The 16,119-nt window shown below is 43.5% G+C and overlaps 1 protein-coding gene across 1 annotated transcript in view; it reads right to left on the bottom strand.

Moving 5' to 3' along the window:
• The window catches only part of LOC126629141 (uncharacterized), a 99,641-nt gene extending 96,318 nt beyond the window's left edge, over nucleotides 1-3,323 (bottom strand). The window contains exon 1 of the mRNA XM_050299056.1: nucleotides 3,269-3,323. The gene's annotated coding sequence lies outside the window, so the exon portion shown is untranslated. The remainder of the gene's footprint in view (nucleotides 1-3,268) is intronic.
• Between the last annotated feature and the right edge of the window lie 12,796 nt (nucleotides 3,324-16,119).

Genomic DNA, 16,119 nt, shown 5'->3' with positions numbered 1-16,119 from the left:
GTTGAGGTAGTGTTCCCTTAATTTCCCGAGTGAGGAAAACTTCTCGGTTGGAGACTTGGAAAATCCAAGTCACTGAGTGGGATCGGCTATATGAATCTTAGAATGCCATTATGTTCTGTCCTGTGTCATGTCATCCGTTAGATCCAAGTACTCTAAGTCTTTTCTTAGGGTATCTTCCAAAGTTTTCCTAGGTCTTCCTCTACCCCTTCGGCCCTGAACCTCTGTCCTATAGTCGCATCTTCTAATCGGAGCGTCAGTAGGCCTTCTTTGCACATGTCCAAACCACCGTAACCGATTTTCTCTCATCTTTCCTTCAATTTCGGCTACTCCTACTTTACCCCGGATATCCTCATTCCTAATCTTATCCTTTCTCGTGTGCCCACACATCCAACGAAGCATCCTCATCTCCGCTACACCCATTTTGTGTACGTGTTGATGCTTCACCGCCCAACATTCTGTGCCATACAGCATCGCCGGCCTTATTGCCGTCCTATAAAATTTTCCCTTGAGCTTCAGTGGCATACGGCGGTCACACAACACGCCGGATGCACTCTTCCACTTCATCCATCCAGCTTGTATTCTATGGTTGAGATCTCCATCTAATTCTCCGTTCTTTTGCAAGATAGATCCTAGGTAACGAAAACGATTGCTCTTTGGTATTTCTTGATCTCCGATCCTCACCCCTAACTCGTTTTGGCCTCCATTTGCACTGAACTTGCACTCCATATATTCTGTCTTTGATCGGCTTAGGCGAAGACCTTTAGATTCCAACACTTATCTCCAAAGGTTAAGCTTTGCATTTACCCCTTCCTGAGTTTCATCTATCAACACTATATCGTCTGCGAAAAGCATACACCAAGGAATATCATCTTGAATATGTCCTGTTAACTCATCCATTACCAACGCAAAAAGGTAAGGACTTAAGGATGAGCCTTGATGTAATCCTACAGTTATGGGAAAGCTTTCGGTTTGTCCTTCATGAGTTCTTACGGCAGTCTTTGCTCCTTCATACATATCCTGTATAGCTTGGATATATGCTACTCGTACTCCTTTCTTCTCTAAAATCCTCCAAAGAATGTCTCTTGGGACCCTATTATACGCTTTTTCCAAATCTATAAAGACCATGTGTAAATCCTTTTTCCCATCTCTATATCTTTCCATCAATCTTCGTAAGAGATAGATTGCCTCTATGGTTGAGCGCCTTGGCATGAACCCGAATTGGTTGTCCGAAACCCGTGTCTCTTGCCTCAATCTATGCTCAATGACTCTCTCCCAAAGCTTCATTGTATGACTCATTAGCTTAATACCCCTATAGTTCATGCAATTTTGTACATCGCCCTTATTCTTGTAGATAGGCACCAAAGTGCTCATTCGCCACTTATTTGGCATCTTCTTCGTTTTCAAAATCCTATTGAAAAGGTCAGTGAGCCATGTTATACCTGTCTCTTCCAAAACTTTCCACACTTCGATTGGTATATCGTCTGGGCCTACTGCTTTTCTATGCTTCATCTTCTTCAAAGCTACAACCACTTCTTCCTTCCGGATTCTACGATAAAAAGAGTAGTTTCTACACTCTTCTGAGTTACTCAACTCTCCTAAAGAAGCACTCCTTTCATGTCCTTCAATGAAAAGATTATGAAAATAACCTTTCCATCTGTCTTTAACCGCGTTCTCTGTAGCAAGAACCTTTCCATCCTCATCCTTGATGCACCTCACTTGGTTTAGGTCCCTTGTCTTCTTTTCCCTTGCTCTAGCTAGTTTATAGATATCCAACTCTCCTTCTTTGGTATCTAGTCGCTTATACATATCGTCATAAGCTGCTAACTTAGCTTCTCTCACAGCTTTCTTCACCTCTTGCTTCGCTTTTCTATACCTTTCACCATTTTCATCGGTCCTATCCTTGTATAAGGCTTTACAACATTCCTTCTTAGCCTTCACCTTTGTTTGTACCTCCTCATTCCACCACCAAGATTCCTTTTGGTGTGGGGCAAAGCCCTTGGACTCTCCTAATACCTCTTTTGCTACTTTTCGGATACAACTAGCCATGGAATCCCACATTTGGTTAGCTTCCCCCTCTCTATCCCACACACACTGGGTGATTACTTTCTCTTTGAAAATGGCTTGTTTTTCTTCTTTTAGATTCCACCATCTAGTCCTTGGGCATTTCCAAGTCTTGTTCTTTTTTCTCACTCTTTTGATATGTACATCCATCACCAACAAGCGATGTTGATTAGCCACGCTCTCTCCTGGTATAACTTTGCAATCCTTACAAGTTATACGATCCCCTTTCCTCATTAGAAGAAAATCTATTTGTGTTTTTGACGACCTACTCTTGTAGGTGATCACATGTTCTTCTCTCTTCTTAAAGAAGGTGTTGGCTAAGAAGAGATCATATGCCATTGCAAAATCTAAGATAGCTTCCCCATCCTCGTTTCTCTCCCCAAAACCATGGCCACCATGAAAACCTCCATAGTTGCCTGTCTCCCTGCCCACGTGTCCATTTAAATCTCCTCATATAAATAACTTCTCCGTCTGAGCAATTCCTTGCACCAAGTTTCCAAGGTCTTCCCAAAATTTCTCCTTCGAACTCGTATCCAACCCTACTTGAGGTGCGTACGCACTAATCACATTGATAAGTTCTTGTCCTATTACAATCTTGATTGCCATGATTCTATCTCTTACCCTCTTGACATCTACAACATCTTGTGTCAAGGTCTTGTCCACGATGATGCCAACACCGTTTCTCGTTCTATTTGTGCCCGAATACCATAGTTTAAACCCTGAGTTTTCTAGATCCTTTGCCTTACGACCAACCCACTTAGTTTCTTGTAGGCACATAATATTTATCCTTCTCCTCACCATAACTTCTACTACTTCCATAGATTTTCCCGTCAAGGTTCCTATATTCCACGTTCCTAAACGCATTTTGCTCTTTTGAACTCTACCCTTCTGTCCTAGCTTCTTCACCCTTCCCCGTCTAATAGGATCAAAGTACTTCTTTTGTGTGTCCCGTGTAAAGTTGATAGGAGCATATGCTCCCAAACAACTTTGAGTGGAGTCGTTCGAAAAGAAGTTTCTATAGCCCCCTTGCTCATTTAACACTGCATCCGGATGCCGATGGAGATACAGCGACCCTTGCTCACTTATCACTGTGCTCGGGCCACATAGCGCGCCACTTACAGGTGACGCCCTAGCTTTAGTGCGATTTCGTTCTGGATTCATTTTCATAAGGATTCGACGTGATCATGGAGTGCCGGCTGTCGACTACCTGACGCCCTCCCTCTCCTCCTTTATCCGGGCTTGGGACCGGCAATGTAAGATAAACTTACACGGCGGAGTTTATGTGCAAAATAAATAAATAAATAAATAATTTCCAAAGTATTGGTTTTGTGTACTCTCTGTGCTATTGAAAACAACGGCTAATTCACAGGGAAGTGCCAACTGCCAAGTATGGTTCTGATGGATTATTATGTCATATTGATACTCACATCTATTGAAGATGAAGTTAATTTATGTTAGGAGTTATAATCAACTCCAAATGTAATTAATTACCGTGACAAAAATAATTATACTACGGCCTGGTTTAATCCTTAGGATTGAACTCACAATACAAAGGTATGTTGAAGGAAAACATGAAAAAAAAATTGTTTGGTAAGTAGCAGATGAATTACTTAAGGAAACTTGTTGTTTCCAAACCCCCTCAAAATAGAGAAAATTTTCAATGTACTAAAAACACGGCATGTTACACTAAATGTCATAATATAAATGGTTGGAATTTTTTTCAAATATCAAATCACTTGTATATTATGACGATTGGGTACTGAACCATGTTTTCGGTATATTGAAAAATCTCTCCTCAAAATAAGAGGATCATAAGGGAGAAATTTCTTTATATCTAATCCCCTTCTAGTAAAAAAAAAAAAGAAAAATCATTCATCTTGGCATTTAATATACTTTGAATTTTATGAGTTATCATTCTAATTCAATCCTAATTAAAGACTAGACGAGGCGTATGTATCTTAGCTCATCCCAAAACAAAAACATAAAATGACATTATTACTAATAATTATTCATAGAAGAGTGATAAGATCAATACATCACCCCCATGAGCGCCAACGCAACTGATCTTAAATTTCCCTTGCTTATAATATCAAACTCTGGAATATTGGATGCACATCTCTTAATAAACACGTTAGTTAGTTCCATCAATCATGTCGACAAGCTCAGCAAAAACACATTAAGGGGGAGTTAGTTCCATCAATCACGTCGACAAGCTCAGCAAAAACACATTAAGGGGGTTGAGCTGGTTGTTGTAGTATTGTCTTGTATGTTGTTGTGGATGCAAATTTCTGTTATTTTTTATTTGACAAAAATGCACCTGCAAAATAATAACACCTAAGATTAAGGCCAAAAGCCTCACGTGCCCATGATAAATTTGTTGGGGGGGGGGGGGTGGGGGGAGGGCTTTGACTGAAGAATCTTTGATGTCAAAGTTAGAATTCTAAAAAGAATGTGTTTAGGAGTTTGTGGGTAGCAAATGACTTAGCTTTTTAGTAGGATAATAGGGCTATTTATAAGAGAGTGGACTGCCCTATTTGGAGGTCATATATGGTGTATTTGGAGAATAATTGCAAGATATTATGTGAACTAATATCTTGCAATTAACATGGTAATTAATCCCAAATTAAATAGGAAGTTTTGGGAGTTACCTTTTGAATAAGGATTTGATGAGGAGTGATAAGAGGGATTTGAATAAATACTATTTTGATCACCTTTGACTCTTCCTTAGATGTTTCATCATGTGTTCTTCTGAGGCTTGGTTGACGGTCAACTGAGAATCTGAACGGATTGCAAGCTTCTTCACCATTAAGTTTTTCGCTAGTAGGGGCTGCTAGTAAAGCCTTGTATTCTACTCCATCATTGGATGCTTTGAAGTTTGAAGTACCGTGGGCTTGGTCGGCGAGGTTAGGAGCCACAGGGTAAGATCGGCACGGCTAGGAGCCATAGTGACAGATTGAGGGCGGCCGGGAGTCGTGGGGCAAGTAGGCACGGCTATGAGCGTGGAGCCGGGGGTCAGCTTGGGCTAAGTTGTGCGCAGTATGAGGAATTGGTCCACTAGGTCCACGATGCTCAGCTACTGGTGATGTGTTGCTCTAGTATTGAATCGTCTAGAGTGATGAAAACATGACCTGCCCCTGGTTCTTAGAGGTTGGTTTGGTGTGTCATTCTGGTACCCGTCTACCCTCGATGCGCCATTAGGCTGAGTTACTTCATTTGTTGAAACAAAAGTAATCTTTGAATCCGCCAGTGTATGTGGGATGGTTTTGTTTGCTCAATCTTGTTAATGAAATGTGACTTGCTTATATTGGTCATGTCTCATCGGAGTGCCTTGTCAATAGCTTCGTTGTGCTGGAAATCGCGCAATTGTTTGGTCGGGAGTCTCTCAACTTCTTCTTGAATTTGCCTTTGTTGAGGCAGCGGAGCTTCTGACTGCCCTCAATCATGACATGTTGGTCTAGTTTGCTCTTCCTTATGCTTAGCTCATCAATGCCGCGACTACGATGCATGTAGTATGTTCCTGGCAGGAGAGCAGGTTACTTGTAGGCTGCTGGTTGAACTTGAGTCAAATTAAAGGACTGCTTCTTTTTGTCCACTATGTTGCTTACTCCGATATGAGGTGGATGATGCTCCTTGCGGGCCTAGCTGCGAATGACCATTTCACCTAGAAGATTGTCCTTGTTGATAATCAGAGTATGTCTTTAGCCGTGAATGTATGCTCGTTTGTGGGCTTAATTGAGAGTGCACACTTATTCGCGCGTTAAAACGAGAGTATACGCTATCCCGAGGACGTAGGCGGAAGTGTACACTGCCAGACGCTCTATTCATGGTTGGATGAAGGGTTGCTTACTGGGACGCTGTTGAAGAGGTTCGTCATCTGCCCTTGTCTTGCTTTGAGACACCTCCTCTAGGGCATACTACATCTAGGTACGTTGCAAAAGATGATTCACCAAGGTTGTTTGCAACGCGAGGGCGCTTATCAACTCTATGATTTTTCGGGACAAGTGTTGTTCACCATGCGGGATAGAAGAGCTTGGATGGTAGGTTTCTCCATAAATGGAAGAAGTGTAGTGGACTTCGTGTGCAAAATTTTGAGCTGCGATAGTCAAATATGTAGAAACTTGGGGTGAAAATACCCCCGCATCAATCGTTGGTCTAGAAATCTAAAACTGAGATGGTTGAATCGGTCTTGGACTAATCGGGATTGCCAAGTGGGACATGGAAACAGGTTGAGCTGCGGAAGTGGGCTAAGCTATATGTGGCGTGCTTGGGTGCGGTGCGACGCTGATAGAGTGTTAGATCTGCGCTGTTGGGGCTGCAGCTTAGGCCGAAAGGATTGTTAGCGCAGCTCGGGTTTACGATGCTCCTTGGGCCTGCGCTACTAGGGCAGCAGCTTGGGCCAGCTCGTGACGAGCCTGGCTCGGCTGCTTTGTGGCATGGGCTGCTTGGGCCGCCTCCTGGGTTGTTAGAGCAGCTGCTCTCTGCTCTTAGTAGGCTTACTGCCATGGAACTAGCCCACTCCTCACTGCCACGACAGTAATTGTGGCTGCCATGGTGGTGGTGCTCCGTGGTGGCAAAGTTACTTATCTTGCCATCGCGTTCAGCCTCGTGGATCATCGTGTTTGATCCAGATCTTTAAACGTAAGAAGTTCTGTTTGTCGTGGTTTCCGAAGTTCTCATCATTGTATTTTTCCTTTACCGCTATTCAAAGAATTAAAAAATTCTAGGAATAAGAAATTACGAAAAAATTTACGAATGAATGAGAAATAAGAAACTTTGAATTCGAGAATCTTCTTCGAGCATGTGAATCAAACTCTCAATGAAAGCACCAATTTGTGGATACAAATTTCCACCATCTTCTCATTTGACAAAAATGCACTGCAAAATAATAACACCTAAGATTAAGGCCAAAAACCTCACGCACCCACAATGAATGAGGGGCTTTGGCCGAAGAATCTCCGATGCCAAAGTCAGAATTCTGAAAAAGAATGTGTTTAAGAGTTTGTGGGTAGCAAATGACTTAACTTTTTAATGGGATAATAGGGTTATTTATAGGGGAGTCGCCGGCCCTATTTGGAGAATAGTGGACAGCCATATATGGTGTATTTGGAGAATAATTGCAAGATATTATGTGAAATAATATCTTTCAATTAACATATTAATTAATCCCAAATTAAATAGGAAGTTTTGGAAGTCACATTTTGAATAAGGATTTGATGAGGAGTGATAAGAGGGATTTGAATAAATACCACTTTGATCACCTTTGACTAGTCCTTGATTGAGCCGTTATTGTCTATTGCATGTGCATGGGAATCCCGGTGTGCCTCAAGGGTAATTTTGTCCTTTTAATCCAAAAATCCGTATGTCACCTCCATAATTTTCTTGATTATTTTTGGCTCCACATTTGTCACTGATGAGAGGGAGAGGGAAATAAGGATTGTGGAGCCAAAAATAATTACAAGGAGACACGTGGATTTTTGGGTAAAAGAGGACAAAAATACCTTTGAGGCACATCGGGATTCCTACGCGCGAACAGTGGACAATCATCCGTCAATCAAGTCAAAAGTGTCCAAAATAGGTAACAAATTCAAAGATATTCTCATCCATCCTCATCTTAGGTAATTATTTTATAACCTACATAACATTCCATTAAGTGGAGGTTAATTGGCTAATTAATGGACTAATTCCTAATTAATCCATTAATCATCAATTAAATCATCCATTACACCCAAAAAAATACCTAAGGGCCAGCCACTCTTTCTTCCAAAGAGGGCCTGTCATGCTCTATAAATAGGACTCCATTTTCTCTAAAAAGCTAGTTCCAACACTCTTGCAAAACTCCTAAAAACTCTATAAACAATTTTCTCTCTAAATTCTAACTTTGGTATCGGAGGTTCTTCGGCCAAAGCTCCCCCCATTCATCGTGGGCACGTGAGGCTTTTGGCCTTAACCAAAGGTGTTAGTTGTTTTGTAGGTGCAATTTTGTCCAAGATCAAGGAGGAAGAAATTTGCATCCACAAATTGGTGCTTTCATTAAGAGAAGAAATCCACACTCGTAGAAGACTCTCGCATAAAAAAGGCTTTTCTCTATTTTCTAGTCTACTTGTATTTTTTCGTACGTTCTTATTATTAGAATTTTTTATTTGCAAAGATTCTTTGATAAAACATAAAAGTAGAATACAATGGCTAGAAATTTAATAAATTCCACGAGTGAAAAATCCAATATCCAAGGAATGGGACCACGGTGATCCACGAGGTTAAATGCGATAATAAGTGGAGTGGCACCACCACCATGAGTTTCCACTACAGGAACCACCGCTGTGGCTACCTCGGTAGCCATCCGTGGCGAGGTCTTTGGTACCTTCACCACGGCACGAGCTGTGCTATCCAAGGCTTACGACACCAAGGCCATGGCCCAAGCCATGTCACTCCAAGCCCAACGCGAACTCAACGCGTTGCTAAGCCAAGCCCAAGCCTCGCACCCATGTGCATCACACTCCGAGCAACCCACTCCCGTGGCCTAGCTTGCTCCCGTGGCTCAGCCTGCTCCTGTCGAGCAACCCACTCTCATGGCCCAGCCTGTTTTTGTGGCCCAACCTGCTCCAACTGAGTAACCTACTCTCGTGGCCCAGCATACTCCCGTCGAGCAGTCCATTTTCGAGACACAGCCTGCTCCCGTGGCCCAGCTTACTCTAGACGAGCAGCCTACTCATGTGGTCCAGCCTGCTCCCGTGGCCCAGCCTGCTTCCGTGGCCTTCCAAACAGCCTAAATCGATCCAAGATTAGTTCAACCATCCTGGTTTCAAAATTTTGGACCAACGATCGAACCAAGAGCATTTTCACCACATTTTTCTTTGGATTTGACATTTTCTAACTCAAATTTCACACCCGAAGTCTACCACACTTTCAAGCTATTTTAACCCCAGTGGAGAACAACACTTGTCTCGACAAGTCATAGAGTTGACGAGCGCCCTCGCACAGCAGATGACCTTGGTGAACCAGCTCTTGCAGCGCATCGAGATGCAACGTGCCCTAGACGAGGTGTCTTGAAGTAGGACAAGGGCAGACAAAGAACCTCTCTAGAAACGTCCCGGTAAACAGCCACTCGACCAACCACGAACCGAGTGTTCAGGCAGTGTACACTCCCGATTAGGCCCCCGAGATAACGTATACTCCAGTCTTAGAGCGCGGAGGATCGTACACTCTCGACTAGGCCCACAGACGAGCATACATTCACGGTTGGGGTCACACTCCGATAGTCAACATGAGCAACCTTCCAAGCGAAGTGTTTATTCACGGCTAAGCCCGCAAGGAGCATCATCCACCTTACATCGGAGTAGGCAGCACGACGGACGGAGAGAAGCAGTTACTCAATACGGGTCAAGTTCAACCGGTAGCTTGCGTATAACTCGCTCGCCTACTAGGAACGCGTTACACGCATGACATCAGCGGTATAGACGAGTCAAACATATAGAAGAGCAGCCTAGACCAGCAAGTCATGGTTGGGGGCAGCCGAGAGCTCCACTACCTTAATAAAGGCAAATTCAAGAAGAAGTAGAAAGACTCTTGACCAAGCGATTGCGTAATTTCGAACGCAACGAGGTCACCGACGAGGCACTAAGACGGAACATGACCAACATAAGTAGGTTACCCTTCACGGACGAGATCGAACAGGCAAAGCCTCCACGCGAGTTCATCATGCCACATTTCACATCTTTCAAAGGAGATGAAGACCCAGAAAGACACTTAAAGCACTACCGAAGCGCAATGATCCTCTATCGAAACAACGATGATCTCATGTGCAAGATATTCACCACCACTCTACAAGGCGAAGCGCAAGATTGGTTCTACACCATGCCGCCACAATCCATCCGGAATTTTGACGAACTTTCTTTGGTTTTCACCAAACAATATTCATCCTGTCGCTCGATCAAAAAGAAGTCCGACCATTTATTTGATGTCAAGAATAACCCAAAAGAGTCGCTTCGCGATTATGTGAGGAGGTTCAAAGCAGAGAAGGCAAGGATAGTTGGATGCAACAACTTAATAGCTAGAGCAGCCTTCCAAAAAGAACTTCCAGTAGACCACCTGCTATTCGAAAAATTGATCATGAAAGAAGATCTAACTCTGGCAGACTTTTTCGCTCTGGCAGAGAAGCATGCATTTTGGGACGAGGCTCACCAATGCACATTCAAGAACTTGAAGAAGTACCCGACATCACCTCCCTACTATCCAAACCGGAAGCAGCAGATGACTTATTTGTATGTTTGATGGTATCTAAAGTAACAATAAGCTCTACTATCATACGAGAAGAGTTGAGGGGCCAACTACCTGTATTCTACAGTTCAAAAGCTCTCATTGATGCTATTAGAAATTCAAAAGCTAACTTTGGCAATAGTTGTTGTAACCCGGAAGCTTAAGTGTTACCTTCAAATGCATGCAGTCATCATCATGACGCATTATTCTGCCGAATCCCGACACGTGACGATAAAAGCGTAGACCCTGGCGGATGTAAAGTTTTCTGACGAAAGCAACAACTCGGCCCAAAAGACACGCCAAGGGCAGACGAACATTGGAAGGAACACTCAAAAGTAAGTTTTGTCCTCGTCGCCCCAGAAGATTCTACATAAGAGCAACATGTACTGGCAGTTGAGCACTACCTCCTGTTGTGCGTCACACGGCCCTAGCCGACACTTGCTCCATTATTCAGCTCTAGAATGGCCCAATATCAGTAGTTAAGCATCTTCTGCTACATGTAACATGGCCCCAGCTTCACAGTTCCCTACTGCGCCTTTACGCCTAACCTTGACAACCCAACAGAGCGGCCCAATGACACCCTGAGGGCAGCCGTGCACACTTTAGCCGCACCTGCTCCCTCAATGGAGATTTCTAGCATTTGCATGTCAACGACGCATCCAACTACAAAGGCTCGTGAGCAGCCGTGATTCTTGTCACCCCAAACGGCTCAATGTTCGAGCAGGCAATCACTCTAAGCTTTAAAACATTTAACAACGAAGCAGAGTACGAGGCCCTACTAGCAGGCCTCTGAATGGCAAAAAACTTGGCGGAGAAGAAGCCTTCAATTCCTGGGCAGAGATTTGGAGAAGTTCTTCCAAGAATATGGCATCAAGTAGCACATGTCCATGCCGAGATATCCTCAAAGCAATGGGCAAGTCGAAGAATCCAACAAAACGATCCTCGACTACCTTAAGAAATCCCTCACCAACAAGATGGAAAAATGGCCAGACGAACTCCCCGGATGTCTATGGGCATATCGCACCACCAAAAGACGAGCAACCGGTGATACTCCTTTCTCTTTAGCATTTGGTTCGGAAGCAATCATTCATCCCAATGTCATCAAACCAAGTATCACCGCTCTACTACCAAGCATTGAGTAAAACAGTAAGGAGATGGTCACAAGCTTAGATTTGGCAAAGGAGAAGTGCGAGCAGACCAGCACCCGCATTGCAGCCTACCAGCAACAGCTTCTCTCCAGCTACAACAAAAGGGCTAAGATCTGGCAGTTCTAGCCCAAAGATCTAGTCTTAAGAAAAGCCTTCATCACTGTTCGCGGAAAAAGCTCCAAAAAGATGGATCCCATCTGGGAAGATCCGTACAAGATCAACAGAGTAGGCAGCAAGAGTAATTACACCCTCGCCACCATGAAACGACAAAAAGATCGAAAAACAATGGATCGCCTACAATCTGAGGAAGCACCATATGTGACATTCCGCTACATCAAAGCTCGAAGACTCAAGCAGCTCGACGGGCACCACCTCACAAGCGGATGACTATCCAGTTGTTATGCAGTTCCTACCTTACAACTAAGTTCTCGTTTGTTTCACTTATTTTTCAATGAGGAATTCAGAAGTAATCAAAACTTGGCTGGGCTGCATGCTTACAACAACTGATCATTCCTGCACTTCAAAAGAAGACCGCGCCCTTCTTAGGGACTCATCGCAGGAATTGCACCCCCCGATGGACCAACAATGCTCTCCAGTATGAGAGGGTAAACTAATTGCTCTCCAGTGCGAGAAGGTAAACCAATTCCCCGACACCTACATGGGTTAGCTCTCTAAGACGAGATGATAAACTTTACACTCTGAATATCCAGACGTGGGTGAGCCTGGTTGCCCTTGTATAACTAGATGCACGATGGCTTGCGTCGGGATTCCTAGAAGTAGCCACAATGGTCTTTTTCAAGGCTTAGCTAACTGAAGGATTTTGGGTTTCTTGGCTTAATCCTAGGGAACCGAGCCCTAGAGACGGAGGGGGCACATTATGCAGTACGCCTTACAGACGGCTGCCTTGGAACCCTAAAGTTGCTACCAAGTGCACTAAGGTAGCTTACGGTTTCCGGAAGACTGCCTACGGCTTGCCACTCGAGCAGTAAAACCATGCTAGACTTATGCAAATGCACATTTTTGTGAAAGGTTAAACAAGCTAGTGTGCATATATGAAGCGTTATCCACTGCCGACATGCTACGTAGTCGATAGGCTTCACCTCTGCCAAGTGCATAACAACCTACACCAAGTCCTAAAGTGTTGTGATACTTGCTACGCAACCTACGGAATTGGAGAAAGCCAAGGTTAATAGCCTAGTGGTTACGTGGACTTGTCTACTTCTGTAAGTAAAGCATCTGGCTGCCAACCCTATGGCTAACAACTTTGCAAAGTTTTACACCAACACCTACGGCTGCATAGGCTACGCAGGCCTGTCTTTTTATAGAAAAGTAGCACGCCTGCCACTGGTCTATAAAGTTTAAAGGTTAGGGCATGAACAAAAGAATTGAAGATGAAGAAAAGCGAAGGAAACATGTTTATAAACAACTAGCAAAGACCAAAAAAGTTCAAGCAAAACAAGAGCTATAAGGAAAAACAAATAAAATCCTAAAGGCTACCTAGAAGATTACAGCAGCTCGGACATCCCACGACTACTCGATCGCCACACCTTCAGTAGCCGCGACGCTCTTAGCAGCGACATCATCCGACGCTTCTCCTCGGCTGCCCCAGCCTGAGCACTAACTTCTCAAACTACTTTACCAATGGAAGCCTCAAAAGTAAAAGCAAGCAAGTCTTCCAGAGAAATAGAGAAGGTCTCGAAACCTCAAGCCCATCATTCTCACCCTTCAGCTGCTCATTCTTCTTAAGCAGACCTACACGGACACATTGCAGCTCATCCACTTCTTTCTTCAAACTTTCGTTGATCTTCAATACATCTTAAAGTTCCAATACTTAGGGTTCAAGCCTATTAACGATTCTCTTAAAGTGGATCACTTGATTATAAGTAGCAATTAACTCTTCATCCTTTGCATAAGTAGCGAAATGAAGCTCAGAAACTGCAAACTCAAGATCTTGAATCTGAGGCATGTAACATCCAATCTCCTTCTCTGCACTTTCATACTTAACTTGGATCACGTCAAGCTAGTCTTCAGGTCAACGATCTCGTGGCGAGCAGTCTCAAGCTGTAGAGAAGTGAGGGTAGAAATATTAGACCCATTCAAAGCAACAAGCTCAGAATCCAACCTTTTGATCTCCTCGGCTGAGGAATAAGCTTCAGCTGCCATAGTCTTCGCCACCTCCTTGGCAGCCTTGCTATATATGCATCATAGCAAGCAGAACGGTCATTCTATATTGATTTGTATGCTTCACAAAGGAACTTGGGCAAACAACTTTTCTACCGCCATCAACAAACTTGGCACAAACGTCCATGTCTTCAAGCAGATCTAGTTTCAAAAGCACACAGATCTTAGTAGCCTCCCCAGAAGCAGGCTTAGTGGATTTCTCACAGCTGCCTACTCGAGCAATCTCTTCCTTCTTAGCAGGCGAATCAGTCTCAGCAGCAAAGAGAGTGTGCCTTGGCGCCACTTTAGCAGCAGAGTTCACCTTATCGCTATTCATAATAGCAAGCCTTTTGTAGCAAGCCTCTCCAAAGGTGAACCGGACTTAGCTCCCAACAGACATCTTGGAACAGACTTCGGCACTAGGGGCATGACAGGACCTTTACACTAAGCAATCCTATCAGCAATCGTACTAGCCATTCTCGACATGGCAGGCACCACAGGCTAAGATTTAGCAGCCTCATTTTTTCTTCCCATTGGAATAAGTTATGTCAATCACAAGCATCTCGGCAACAGGCAGGCCTTCATGAGCCGCAAATGAAGTCATCAGTCTTTATCAACCGGCATCTCTTGAGCAGGCGGTGAAGATCTCTTCTTTCCACCTTCATTCATAGTAGGTTCCACGACAATGATCAGACGAGCCACTGCATCCACCTTGATCCTCTTTACCTCATCTTTTGGGAGCAGTCCACATTTCTCCCGGCGAAGAGAACTAAGCAGCCAACGCCATTCACGGTACTCAGCAGGGGAGCTCAACCTAGCATTCCAGTAGGCAGAAGGCCTGCATACCCAGCACTCCAGCAACTCATGAGGCCTGTGACTTTCTCATTTCCCTCAATCACCGGCCTAGCCCGATTCAGGACCAAGAGCCCAAAAAGACATAAGCCATGCATCCTGTCTAACACTACATCCCAACGCTTAAATCTGCGGCCCCAGCCGTACAAGCTGTCCATGGCTCTAGCTAAGTTGAGCAGCCTAAAATAGTGGTCTCTGCCACAAAATCTCCTCAGACTATGCCGAGCTGACTCCTGGCCTTTGCCAGCCGACATGCCGCACCATCCCGACGGCTGCCCAGCGATAACACTATCCAAGAAGAAAACAAGAAAAATTAATTTCTTTACATCGGTGTAGCACAGAGAAGATGAAGAAATCAATGATTGCACAGGCAAGATGTAGAAGATAGGTAGAGGAGGGAGAACAAATATCCTCTAATCTCTCTCTCTCTCTTGTAGGGTAGAGTAAATCACTCTCCAAAGTTGATTTAATAACCCGCTTAAGGTGGATTTAAATAGACTTTGCGAGAAATTTATTTTCCTTTCCTAGAAGGATCTAATTTCCTATTAAAGAGGGAATCTACATATAAAAAAGGAAGATGTCCTATGTTTCATAAAGCAAGAAGATCTCTACACCTACTGCCCTTTCCTACAAGTAGCCCAACAGGTGTGGGGGCATTTGTGGAGCCAAAAATAATCACAAGTTGACATGTGGATTTTTGGGTAAAAGAGGACAAAAATACCCTTGAGGCATACCAGGATTCCTACGCGCGAGCAACGGACAATCATCCGTCAATCAAGTCAAAAGTGTCCAAAATACGTAACAAATTCAAAGATATTCTCATCCATCCTCATCTTAGGTAATTATTTTATAACCTCCATAACATTCCATTTAAGTGGAGGTTAATTGGCTAATTAATGGACTAATTCCTAATTAATCCATTAATCATCAATTAAATCATCCATTACACCCCAAAAAATACCCAAGGGCTGGCCACTCTTTCTTCCAAAGAGGGCCGGTCATGCTCTATAAATAGTACTCCATTTTCTCTAAAAAGCTAGTTCCAACACTCTTGCAATACTCCCAAAAACTCTCTAAACACTTTTCTCTCTAAATTCTAACTTTGCATCGGAGGTTCTTCGGCCAAAGCCCCTCCCATTCATCGTGGGTGCATGAGGCTTTTGGCCTTAACCAAAGGTGTTAGTTGTTTTGTAGGTGCAATTTTGTCCAAGATCAAGGAGGAAGAAATTTGCATCCACAAGGATGTTGTTATGTAGTAAGTAAATAGTGTGGAATTAAGTATGGCAGATTATGCATGAGACTCATAAGTCTGAGGGAAAAGTGGCCTCTAGCACATAGATGATTAGATCTACCTCTCACTACATGTGTCTGCAATTTCTATACGATACGGTATAGATAATTGACACAGAAAATTGATGGGGTGGATCCCAATATTGTTTAATCTTATATTTTCTACTGTCTAAATTGACTTATGTAAATAAACCTTGTGACTTGTGTTTTGAATACTTGATATATGGTTAGATTAGATAGATATACATTCTCATTCATTCTATTTTGTTACACATCGAAACCCTATTTAATTATTTCGGTGTTTTGAGTTGCTTAGTTGCAACAAACATGTTCCATTGAGTGGCTCAGAAGCTAC

The sequence above is a fragment of the Malus sylvestris genome, chromosome 7, assembly GCF_916048215.2.
Source record: "Malus sylvestris chromosome 7, drMalSylv7.2, whole genome shotgun sequence".
Lineage (NCBI taxonomy): Eukaryota > Viridiplantae > Streptophyta > Magnoliopsida > Rosales > Rosaceae > Malus > Malus sylvestris.
Note: the sequence above shows the minus strand (reverse complement) of the source record. Positions and strands in the feature narration are given on the sequence as shown.